The 13,380-nt window shown below is 42.4% G+C and overlaps 1 protein-coding gene across 8 annotated transcripts in view; it reads left to right on the top strand.

Moving 5' to 3' along the window:
• The first annotated feature begins 11,331 nt into the window (after nucleotides 1-11,331).
• Nucleotides 11,332-13,380, top strand: part of SYTL2 (synaptotagmin like 2) — a 98,534-nt gene continuing 96,485 nt past the window's right edge. For all 8 annotated transcript variants that reach the window (XM_054973736.1, XM_054973742.1, XM_054973741.1 and 5 more), the window contains exon 1: nucleotides 11,332-11,528. The gene's annotated coding sequence lies outside the window, so the exon portion shown is untranslated. The remainder of the gene's footprint in view (nucleotides 11,529-13,380) is intronic.

Consider the following 13,380-nt stretch of genomic DNA (forward strand, 5'->3'; position numbering starts at 1 on the left):
AGCTGTAGTTTCGGGAGATCTCCAGCCACCACCTGGAGGTAGCAAAGGAAAAGGCAAAAAGCCTGCCAGAGGAACCGGACTAAACCCAAATGTATGTTATTTTTTAATTATTTAGAAAAGTGCAAAGTGCCAAAAGTGCACAGAGAATATAATAAATATTATAAATACATCAAATGTAATAAATATGGAGAATACAATGAATAAAGCCTGTAATATACTATATGAAATCCTAGGAGAAGGTAAATATATCTATAGTAACCATGCACATTCCAAACCATATATACACCACTGGATACAAAGAATTACTGTACAGATTCAGACAAAATGCAATGATACATATAATGGCCAATCCAATAAATTGAAAAAGTTCCAAAATGCACTTCACAGGTAAGAAACTTATCTCCAGTTTTTGTTAATGTAGCCATTTCTTCTTTTTGAGATTTACAGATGAAATGCCAGGATTCTTCAAGAAGAGCAATAATTTTACCATCCCATGGATATTGAAGGGTGGAGCTCTGGAGATTATTTGTAAAGCAATCCCAGCCAGGGCCCACCTGGAGGTTGGCAACCCTACCTGCCTTTTAATTAAACAAATTTGTATGATGTAATATACAAAAGTATCTAAGTTTTCTTATTCCTGTGCCTTTAACCACAACGACATACAGAAATATAATTGATGAAAAGAAAAGGGGGAAAGGGGATGGGGATTTATATGCTTTTTTGTGAAATAACTTACAATTTAAATAATTTAAAATCTACCATTCATTGTTAAGAGAAAACAATTCCAAATCGGTAGTTGTGTTAGTTTGTTGCTGCAAAAATAAATAAGTCTCGCAACGCTTTGACGATGAACAATTTTATGTATTAACTTTGTGTTGTTTTATTAATAAAATCTTCTCTGCCTTTAGGTGCCACAAGACTCCTCTATATTTTTGTTGGGAGAAAAAATTGCTTTAATTTTAAAAAATTGCAATAACATGCCACACAACCCTGTGTACAAACATACGCAGTCCCCAATGGAGCAAAGGGTGCCCCCTAGTGGCCATTCTGAGTCAGGAAAACTGCATAGGGTGAGTTGCCAACAGGGCTGAAGAAAAACATCTTGTCCCTTTAAGAGAGATTTAATAATGTACGGAAACAGGCAAATGGAGCTTTTCATATTATGGAGGTAAATCACTTTACACAGAGCCCAGGCAATAATGGGGGAGAGGAGCTAAAGTAGAAGTTCTCTACTGGGCAATAAGTGTTAACATGGCTCAGTTTTGTGTCAGAAATTTTAAAAGGTTTCATATCTCTTGCATTTCTGATTCTCTGGCTGGTAAATTTTCCCCCAGGTATATGAAGCTGGAACATAGGGGTATGGTGGCTAGAGATCTCCCAGAACCAGAAATCAAATCCTTTTTAAAAAATGGCTGCTTTCGAGGATAGAGTCTATAACATTATACTCTGCTGAGGTCTCTCTTCTCTCATACTACTCTCTCCCTCTTCAGACTCCACCCTCCAAATCTCCAGGAGTTTCCCAACCTGGAGTTGGCAACTTGAATAGGCATCTTTGAGATTGGCATTTGGACATAAGGCTTATTTCTTCCTCTCAGTGTCTAATATCCCAACAGGATGAATGGTGAGGTGGGGAAAAAGCTTATTCTGTTTGACATCTGAAATTCTGGATGAAGAAGATCCTGCTTTGTTTACAATGGCACTATCAGAATCAGGTCTAAGCTGGCATGAAATGAATCCACCTCAGAAGGTGGCAAGCATGTATGGGTTGCTTATGCAAAGGACTGGCAGCGACAACCTGTGTATCAAGGCTTGGCCTGAGCAAAGATGCCGCTGCTGCACCACTAGATGCATGCTTGGTTCTGGATCAGAACATAAGAAAAGCAGTGCTGGGTCAGACTCTATGCAGTGCCTGTGAGTGCCATAGCACCCACCAGTACTTCCCCTGGCACCGTCTGAGATTTCAGAAAGTGGGCAAGGCCTTTGTAAGGCAGGGCCTCTTATTGGCTGCCCTCATTCAAATGAAAGGGGTTTCCATGAGGGACAGGAACTCTCCAGGCTTGTGGTTCTATTCCCCTTTCTCTTTTTCCCTGCCTTCCTGGCTTTTCCTTCATTTCTTTTTATTCTGCAGTTCTTTTTCAGAGCAAGGAGGGAGGTATTGTATCTGGCTCTATTTCTTGTGCCAGCCATTTTGGGTTTGGCTTCACCTCTTGTGGCAACCATTTTGGAGAGGCGCTCACCATTCCCTCTCAAAATTCCAAAGGTCCCTCTGGCATTTCGTTTAACATCCTGTTTCCCTCTGTGGCCTACTAGCTGTCCCCAGGAAATCCAAGCAAGGCATGAAAGCAACAGCTCTTCCCTCATTGTCACTCCTCTCAACAATTGTTATTATGTGGTATACAGCTTCTGAACACAGAGGCTCAATTTATCAGCGATGGCTAATAGAATTTGATAGACCTGTTCTTCACCAAAGAGTTTAATCCCCTTATTATCTTGTCTGAAGCTACTGGCCAGATTTACAGTATGGATTTGAGCCAATCTTATGACTCAAGTCCAGTTCTCAACAACTCTTAGGCCCAGACCTGCAGTTTCATTGACTACTGCTGTTACAGCCACAGCAGCTCAGAGATACAGGAGTGTCTTTAAGACAATAGACATTTTCACTGGGTCACTGACTTAGCAAACTATGTCATTTATAGTCCCCTTTCTCACTGAGACTCAAGGAATGGGAGGGATTAATCCCGTATCTAAACCATCAATAAGATGTCGTTGCTGTCATCTTTCCACACTGGCTTTTTTGTATTGCCAGTTAATCCTTGAAGGCCTTCAGTGGATCTCTTGACCCATCCTCCAGGTTTTAATGCCCTGGCATGGGTTTAGAGCTTGGAGGAGGAGCTCCCAATGACAAAATCTGCTTCTTGGGTTTATACGCACAGTTATTTATTATTATTATCAGGCCTTTTTTTCAGGGGGAACGTGGTGGAACGGAGTTCCGGCACCTCTTAAAAATGGTCACATGGCCGGTGGCCCCGCCCCCTGATCTAAACTCCCCTCTGTCTGGAGATCAGGGGGCGGGGCCACTGGCCATGTGACCATTTTTGCCGAGGGTCATTTAAACTTAAAAAAACTCCCCCCTTGTTCCAGCTGACCCAGAGAGATGTCATTGTGCGGTTTTGAGTTCCACCACTGAGCTCCACTACATCTTTTTCCAGAAAAAAAGCCCTGATTATTATTATTATTATTATTCATCTAAATTGGGCATGGATAGCTTAAAGCTCTGATGTATTCCTGCCAGATCTCAATCCTAGCTTTGCTTATCATTTCAAACCCCCTCAACCATGAAGGCACATCCTAATTGCTATGAATTTTCTGAGGTGTGCGTAGACTGTATCGCTACCAACTATTGATGAAGGCTCAACAGGCTGGGTGCAAAAAAAATATCTTTACACATAAAAAACGAAAATGTGAGGAAGAAGGGTTCTGACCTAGTCTTCCTGATGACTAGTATTTTATGCGTAGTGATTTTTTTTAATGAGTAACATTTTGTATGAGTAGCATTTCAGCCACCAAAATGTCCAAAATGGTCCATTCTATACACAGCCTAATATGCTTATTGGGAACCAGGACCTAAAAAAAATCATAGAAGAACGTTTGTCTGAACTCAAAGAGCACTGAAGGACCTATACATTTATCAAGCCCCAAACACTGATGTTTCAAAGGAAATGCTTTCGACAGATACAAAAACGTACCGTCAAAATAAAGGACAGGAGATGCTGTTTTCCAAATTGTAGCGTCTGAGTAATTTATTAAACTGACCCATTCCAAATCTGCTTTGCAGCTTGACTGGTGCTACCACATTCCCTGCAAGGATCTCCTCCTACAATATCAATATTTGCCAAAGGTTAATTTCACTTTGCTAGAGGAGGAGGCCTCTGTTTACACTGTTTTTCCGAATTAAGAATTGTTAACTTTCTAACACAGGCCAAGTCTCACAAAGATGGCAGGAAGGATTATTGTAAGTTTGGCTAAGGTATTCCACAATAGGAATTGATGCCTGACCCCCAAGTCCTAAGAAACCAACCCTTAGCTATTTCTCCTAGTGAGCTGATACAGGTGACTCGAAGCAATTAGCTCAGCTACATTCAGGTGTGCACATAGATTAGGGTTGCCAACTCTGGACTGGGAAATTCCTGGAGATTTTGGGGGTGGAGCCTGGGGAGGGAAGAGTTTGGGGAGGGGAAGGACGTCACCATAGCCCACCATCCAAAGCAGCCATTTTCTCAAGGGGAACTGAACTTTGTGACCTTGAGAGCAGTTGTAATTCTGGGAAGTCTCTAGCCACCACCTGCAAACTGGCAACTCTACTTAGATTAGTGGCCGAGTATCTGCTTTATATTCAGGGTCCCTGATTACTGGGCAATCAGCCTAGACCTTTGAGAACAGCTTCTAGCCAGAGTAGGAAATAGGAGGCTGCATGCACTTGCGGTCCAAATCATTGTAAAATCATTTTATATGCAAAATCTGAGGCAGGGACAGGAATGACTGGTACAGGAGGGGGTGATTTAAATCAGGAAATGCTGCAAAGGAAAGGGTTATAAATCCTCCCCAAGCGCTGTGTCTGTCTTGATTCACCCCCGCCGAAAAAGCTGGACCCAACCATAAAATGTAAAAGATTAAAGTTATGCATAACTCTAATAGCAACTCTTCTTCAACATTACAGGCAGAAGCTCTGTTAAACAGGATGCTTTTAAAAATGAACATATTGTTTTAAAAATTTTTTTGCATACAGCTTATCTCCAGCCATGCAATGAAGATCTTATGATGTGGTACCAAAACAAGGTTACCGGGGTGGGTGGGTGGGATTTGTGCATGCTCACCTGCATCCCTTGATGATTACATCATTTCCAGCAAGACCCAGAAGTGGCAGGTTGTACCAGCGGCCAATTCTTTAAAAATATAGCTTTTTGGCTATGTTTGGGGCTGATTTTTTTAAACATCACTCCTGGCATGACCCTTCACTTCCAGGTTGAACTGGAAATTACATAATCAACAGGGAACGTGGGCACACTCATTTTGCTCTTGTGTCTGCTGATATGCCTCCCCCCTTTCCCAACGCCTTGCCCTCACGCTGGCCCCTAGCAGGAAGCTGGCAATCCTATACTGAAACAATTTTTGAATCTGCACAATCAAATTTCCAATGGCCAGTCTGAAGCCTTGCTGTGCAATAGCCCTGCCTGGTCTCTTCCACTATCTAAAAACACTTGGTGGGTGCCAGGAAAGGTGTTGGTGGGCACCATGGTGCCAATGGGCACTATGTTGGGGACTCCTGGCATATAGGTGAGATGTCTACTAAATGCCTGTACTAGTCTGCCATTCATGTGATAAGAAGTACAACATTTCCAGCCTCCAGAAGATGCTGCAATCCACATATACCGCTAAAGAATTTTGGAAATGTTGACTTCCCAGTTTCCATTTCCCAAGAGAACTTTAGGCAAGCATTTTGATACCAGACAACTCTATATTTGTCGTTCTTGCATACCAATCCAGTTGCTCAAATGCTAAAACTGTTCAGAAGTTCACAAATTTGGCCTTACTAAAGGATTAACAGTGAAATCCTAAGCAGAGTTACTCCAATCCAAGTCCATTGAAATCAACTGATCTCCAGACTAAAGGGATCAGTTCCGTTGGAGAATATGGCAGCTTTTGGAGGGTGAACTCAGCGGTATTATACACCGCTGTGGTCCCTCCTCAAACGCTGCCCTCCTCGGGATCCACCCCTTGAATATCCAGGAATTTCCCTACCTGGAGTTGGCAACTCTAGCTACAATTGGGAAGCCTAGAATCAAATCCCACTCAGCCATGTAGCTGATTGACAGTGAACTCTTCTTAAGTGATGGGCTTAGAAAAGTGTCACACTGCTTAAGATGGCACTGTGTGTGCCACGGACTGGTTGCTCACTCGCTCTCAAAATAATCTGCCTCACAGCGTGGAGGGGCAGCAAACAATAGGCACCATTTTGAGGTAGGGTTGTCAACCACCTGGAGGAAAAATGAACATCTTGGAACATTTCCCAGAATCCTCTGCAACACATGAGGGTTCCTCAGCAAGTCAATTCTCTGTGGAAAAATTTCATCAGTGCCTCCCAAATGGGACTCCCAAATGGGACTCAGTCACTGAAAGAAAGAAAGAAAGAAAGAAAGAAAGAAAGAAAGAAAGAAAGAAAGAAAGAAAGAAAGAAAGAAAGAAAGAAAGAAAGAAAGAAAGAACAAGCCAATGGCTGGTATGTCACCCATTAACCAGGTGTCATATACTGGGCTAGGCTTGCAAACAGATGACTCAGAGCAAGGTGGCTCAGGTGTTAGATTAGAACATTTATTGACAGAAGAATGATAAATCAAATATAACGTACAGCCCATTAAGAGTCATGAGAACCACTAAAATCTAGATCTAACCAGCCTTTGGAACATGCAATGATACACACTGCTAACTTTTTCACTTCTAGAAAGACGAAGCAACTCATTCCAGCGCTGATCTTCTTTTTTTCTTTTTTTCTCCCCAGCAACTGGTTCTCCAAGCCATCTTGCCTCTGAACCTGAAGGTTCCATTAGCGTTTGTGGCTAATAGCTAATTTGTGGCTAGTAGCTGTTGATGGGGTGGTGGACAGTGCCGTCAAGTCATAGCTGACTTATGATGACACCTGGTGGGGTTTTCATGGCAATAGGCTAACAGAGGTAGTTTGCCATTGCCTACCTCTGGAACTTTAGTCTTCGTTGGAGTTCTCCCATCCAATTGCTAACCTAGGCCCACCCTGCTTAGCTTCTGAGATATGACAAGATCACGCTCGTCTGGAGTATCCAAGTCAGGGCAATAGCTATTGATAGACAGCCATAAATTTGTCTAATCCCCTTTTGTTAGTCTTATAGGCAGGGCTCATTTTGAGGGGGAATGCACAGGAACGCAGTTCCGGTAGTTCCCCAAAGAGGTCACATGTCAGGTGGCCCTGCCCACCTGACTCTTGGCCATTTTGGGCCTGTTTCAGCCTGGATTGGGGCAGAAATGGCCCGAATTGGGCCTCTGACGGGTGGTGGATCACTCTTCCGCTCAGCAGCAGCCCAATCCTTACCATTTTGGGCCCCTTTGGGGCCATTTCAGCCCTTTTTTGCCATTTTGGGCCCAATTTCATTCCTGAATGGCCAAGATGCAGTCCCAAACAGCCAGGATAGGTGATGTCAGGGGGTGTGGTATATGCAAATCACTTATGCTAATGACACATTTCTGGTGATTTCAAGGGGTGTGGCATATGCTAATGAGTTATGCTAATAAGTTACTCCAGCTCTTTTTCTACGAAATGACCCTTGCTTATAGGTGCTACTGAACTCTTGCTCTTTTCTATTGAAGTGTGACTGTGCAAGCGAGTGTATGGAAAGCTGGAGGAAGGATATGTGAAATGAGTTTCACTTGACCATTCCTAGGTACTTCGTAACATGTATTCCCACCCTTAGATAGGTAGATCTTTACTCGGATCCAGCAAGGGTTCTTCTTGTGTTCATAATTTGTAGAGACAGGTATTGTTTGTTCAACAGCCTCAGCACTTGCCACTCCTACAAGATAAAGTTCCTGCCCTGAGGTTTTTGAATACACCAAAACAGACTTCTTTAAGTAAAGATGTTTGTAGGGGCCATGTAGAACTACAATTGCCACCTTTCCTCATTCTAAGATGCAGATACTATAGGTAGCTTTCATAGTGTACAGAAGAATTCCAAAGCCAACAGCAGCGTCGTGCCTTTGTATTAGGACTGATCAGGGCTTTTTTTCTGGGAAAAGAGGTGGTGGAACTCAGTGGGTTGCCCTCAGAGAAAATGGTCACATGGCTGGTGGCCCCGCCCCCTGATCTCCAGACAGAGGGGAGTTTAGATTGCCTAAACTCCCCTCTGTCTGGAGATCAGGGGGCGGAGCCACCAGTCATGTGACCATTTTCAAGAGGTTCCGGAACTCCGTTCCACCGCATTCCACCTGAAAAAAAGCCCTAGGACCGATACAAATATCACAAAATAACAAGCAATGGTAAATTCGTAACAACAGGTATTAATTCCAGAAGGGCAGCGGTGTTAGTCTGTCTGAGGAAAAACGGAGTTTGTGGCACCTTAAAGACTAGCAACAGTATATTCCAGTATATACAGTTTATTCCAGTACAAATGTAGATGGTACTAAAGGCCCAGTTCTTCAGAATCAAGAAGTGAATATTCTTAATGGGTCTTCATAGCAAAGATCCCCTCCTTACATCTGAAAAAGTGGATTCTACTCCCCCACAGTTTATACTAGAATGAAATCTTGTTAGTCTTGAAGATGCCACAATTTTATGACGTGAGTGTAACAAATATCAAAATGTGTCACTTGTGTGAATATGCGTCTATGACTAAATTAACTGCCTATATGCAAAATAGACCAATTTTAGAATTTCAGGAAAAATGAAAAGACCTTTTTGACTATTTAGCTGGTAATTAAGAAAAACTAAGAACCATTTTTATGGAAGCAGGCTAATTAGAAAATAAATATTTTAAAATGTTGAATATAAAATATTGATTATGTTGAATATAAAATGCTGAGTATAGAATAAGTAAGGAGATGGAGAGGAGCAATATTTTCTAGCTTAAAGGTGCTGTAATATATTCTGTTTATGTCTTTCTTGTGTACTGATACTGTCTTTTTCTTTTCCATAAAACTTTTTATCTGGGAAAAAAAATGTGTCACTTTCTGGGAGAAAGAGAAATCCCAGGTAGGTTTAGAGAGTTACTTACCTACAGCCCACCAATTAAGATCTGTCTCACAAGCCTATCTCTCTATGCCCCTGCCTTCAGAGGTGAGGTAGGTGGCAACCAGAGGCAGGGCTTTTTTAGTAGTGGCACCTCACTTGTGGAATGCCCTTCCCCTTGAGATTCACCTGGTGCCTACTTTGCTTCTTTTAGGTGTCACGTCGAAACATTTCTATTCACAGAGAGAGGGGATCTTACCATATAGGGGAAATGTAATTATAATCTAAGCTAGTAAAAGGGTGAGGAGAATTTGTTTTCAGAGTATATGAATAAGAGTATAGTTAAATGAATATATTAATGGGGTATACTATATATATTATAAATGATATATAATGTTAGTGGATCAGGTTGTATAATATATAATGATTACGTAAAATGGTGTTGTGTGTGGTGCCACATTGGTGGCATGGCACACAGTAAGGGTTTTATAATATATATTATATTGATAGTAGTATATTTGATAGAATATAAGTTTAAAAGAAATAGAATATGTTTAAATTAAGATTCTTGTTAAATGTTATGCTATATTATACTGGTCTGCTATATTAAGGGTTATAAGATGTATACTATATTGATAGTATAATTGATAGATGTGTACTATATTGATAGTATATTTGATATAAATGATAGAATATCTGGAAAAATTTTTAGAATGTGCTTAGAGTAAGGGATTTTATTAAGTAATAAGAGGGGTTATGTTGGAAAGCTGTTGGAAGTCGATAGGGAGGGGGAAGGGAAAGGGAGGGGGATAGGGTTAATTAGTTATTAAGTGATTGTATGTATTAAATTTGAATGTTAAACTCACCAATAAAAATTTAAAAAAAAAAAAGAAAAAAACATTTCTATTCACCCAGGCTCTTTTTCTATGAAATGACCCCTGCTAAAGAGAGTTACTCTTGAAGTCAAGAATTCTCTCTCAAGAGGGGAAGTCAATGGGCTTAGATTGGAGTAACTCCTTAGGATTGCACTGAGCAGTTATGCTTGTAAGACTGCTCATCTATATTTAAGAACAGTTAAGCCAAACAAATACATTGGAATCGTAAAACTTGGAGGGGTCTCCATTACTTTTATTTTGTAAGCTGCCTTGCGCAAGTTCTTGGAGAGGTGACTTTTTTTCAAATAAGTAAGTTAGCAACAACAGCAATAGGATTTGAGTCGAGTGGCACCTTAAAGACCAACAAGACGTTCAGGGTATAAGTGTTTTTTTTTTAATAGAGAAGTAATCATTTTTTTATTCTGATTCTTTCAACTCTGCTCGGGCCAGCCTGAGACAAAACCAGCTTTCAGGGTATAAGCTTTTTGAGAGTCAAAGCTTCTTTCTTCAGATACAGGGAGGAGTGGTGATCTCTGAGCTTTTATTTCCCAGTGAGGAAGCAGGTGGAGAGAAGCAAAGAGAGGAGAGCCAAGATATAAAGACAATGCAAATTGATTAGAGCAGAAATTAGCATCTGTAGTGAGAAAAGAAGCCTATATCTCTATTCAGGCCCAGGAGTTCCATTGTTCTGAAGTTTTGAATGAACTCCCATTTCAGCAATCTCAGGGTTGTAATCTGCCCTCAAAGGTCCTTTGTTTGAGGACGGCCACTTTTAGGTCACCACCAATGGAAAGCCCTTGAAGATTAAAATGTTCTCCCACTGATTTTTGATTTTTTAATGCCAAGTTTATGTTAATTGATTCTTTTGTGTAGGGACCATCCTTTTTGTCCAGTGTAGAGAGTGGAAGGACATTGCTGACGCTTGATTAGCATTCATAACATTGGAACTGCAACAATAATGATTCAGCTCATGGTGGTACTCTTGTGTTAATTTATTGAGTTAATCTCCATCTCTAGGATGGGGAAATTTACAGTAAAATCCTAAACAGAGTTACTCTAGTCTAACCCCACTGAAATCCATGGGCTTAGGCTGGAGTAATTTTGTTTAGGACTGTCTGGAAACTGTTGTTTTAAGCTGTCTGTGGTTTGTTTTGTTGGTCTATGTTTTTACGCTGGACTAGTTTTCTTTTCTCCTAGAGCTGGGAGAGCTCTGACTCTCAAAAGCTCACACCCTGGAAATGTACGGAGATAGAGGAAGATGGGTTAGTCTGTCTGTAGCAATAGAAAAGAGCAAGAGACCAGTAGCACCTATAGACTGACAACATTTATTGTAGGGTGTGAGCTTTTGTGAACTGAAGCTGTCTCACACAAAAGCTCATACCCTACAATAAATTTTGTTAGTCTTATAGATGCTGGTGGTCTCTTCTCCACGAGGAAGAACAAATCGGAATGCAAACGATCCAGCCGAAAAGTTTGCAACACGCATTGCTGGCGAGGCGAGGCACGAATTTCGAACGAGCCGCCGCCGGCGAGAAGCCCGGGAGTCCCTGGACGCAAGCAAGGAGGGAGCCGGCGGGGAACCTCCCAGCCCCGCTGCTGCTCTCCCATTGGTGCATGCGGCGCGGCAGGGGCGTGGCCAAGGGGCAAGCGAGGCGGGCGCTCTGCGCACCTTTCGCCTGGTTTAGAAGCGCTGGAGGCTTCTTCGGAGGTGCGCGGCCGCTCCGGGCGTTGCGCTTGGGGGGCGCGGAGAGGCGGAGCGGGCTGGGAATTCCTCGGAACCGGAGCAGGGAAAAGGGCTGCGCGCTTCGAGGAGCGCCCGGCGCCTCCGCCAGAATCTCCAGGCGCAGCTATTCAAGCAGGAAGGAACCGATTGGCCAGCACCTGGGCGGGAGGAGAAGGCACAGGTGAGTCCCCAAAGGTGTACCTGGTTTAGGAGCGGGGGCGGGGGGTCCAGGGAACCAAATAAAGAAGGGTGGGAAGCGGCTTTCCCTCTCCTCTCCCTTAGTGGTAAGGTTGCCAGCCTCCAGGTGAGGCCTGGAGATCTCCCAGAATTACAACTGGCTTCATTAGAAAAGAGCAAGAGTCCAGTAGCACCTATAAGACTAAAAAAATTGGTGGTAGGGTAGAAGCTTTCGTGAGTCACAGCTCACTTCTTCAAATACAGTTCTCTTCTTCAGATACAGTTTCTAGCTGTATCTGAAGAAGTGAGCTGTGACTCTCGAAAGCTCCTACCCTACCACCAATTTTGCTAGTCTTAAAGGTGCAACTGGATTCTCGCTCTTTTCTACTGCTACAGACTAACACGGCTACTCGTCTTGAACTGGTTTCATGTTCCTTTGGAAGACAGCAGCTTCAAAGGATGGACTCTATGGAATTGAGTTCCATAGACTCTATGGAACCCCACAGAGTTCCTTCCCATCTGCAAAGCTTACCATCGCCAGCACTGCCCCCAAATCTCCAGGAATTTGCCAAAGTGGAATTGGCAATCATATGAGGGTAGAGGCTTGTGCACATCTATCACATTAATAAAAAAGTAGGATTTGAGTCCAGTGTCCCTTTAGAGACCAACAAGATTTTTCAAGGATGTAAGCTTTCAAGAGTTAAAGCTTCCTTCTTCAGATATGTCTGCAGAAGGGAGCCCTGACTCTTGAAAGCTTATATTCTGGAATACTAGTTGGTCTCTAAGTTGCCACTGGAGTCAAATCCTGCTGTTCTACTGCAGAAAAACACAGCTTCCTGCCAGAGAAAAACGTGCATGCATTGTTGTACATGCAGCTACACATTTTTGACAATTAAAAAAACAAACCCTGCTGGAATCAGACCATTGGCCCATCTAGACCTTCATGTTGCTTCCCACAGTGATCAACTCCAGAGATCCCCCTAAGAGGTTGTTGGAAGCCAAAACTCTTCCCCCTGCCACCATGTTACTTCTAGCAAATGGTATTCAGAGGTGCATAACATGTGGACATTTTGGTTTTCATAGTAAGTAGCCAAGCGCAGACTAACCAGTTATGAAGATGGTTAATCTCCTTTTTGGAGCCATCTAAAGGAGAGGCTGATGCTAAATCCTTTGGCATTGAGTTCCGTAAGTTAATTATACCTTAGAACAAATTCTGGGGCATGCTGAAACAAATGATAATTGATGGCTATTTGGGGATTTTTCAAATGGCCATAGGAATGCCCTGTGTTTTCCCAGCGGCTGCAGGAACACATTTGGAAGCTACGAGATTCCTTGTAAAGATATAGAAATGTGCTCGCACAAATTGTGTTGCAGGTTCAGAATAGCTGTCAGTATGTGCTGAGGTCGATAGGTTTGATGAAAATAATATAATTATGGGCATTGAGTATTTTTTTCCCCAAGTCCTAACTTTTCCACAAGCACGTGCAAGCACATGCAAGATTTTTTAAAATATAGCATTCGAAACATTAAAATCAGCCATGAAATAAGGTGCCGCCTCCCAATAGGAACTTCAGTGTGTTTGCGGCTCAAGTGAGAACTTCAAGGCAAGGAAGACTTAGAGAGCAATCCTAAGATGATCTACTCAGAAGTAAGCCCCGTGTTCTTCAATGGGGCTTACTCCTAGGAAAATGTCCTTAGGATTGCAGCCTTAGCAATGAAAAGATGGGTAGAATTCCCCTTCCTTTTATCCTTTAAATTATTTGGCAGCCAGTCCCTTACTAAATCCATCCCTTGATCTCATTGACATTAGCTTCCTGCTAAGTGGGTTTGGCTGTATAGTGAACTCTCCAGCAAAA

The sequence above is a fragment of the Eublepharis macularius genome, chromosome 3, assembly GCF_028583425.1.
Source record: "Eublepharis macularius isolate TG4126 chromosome 3, MPM_Emac_v1.0, whole genome shotgun sequence".
Taxonomy (NCBI): domain Eukaryota; kingdom Metazoa; phylum Chordata; class Lepidosauria; order Squamata; family Eublepharidae; genus Eublepharis; species Eublepharis macularius.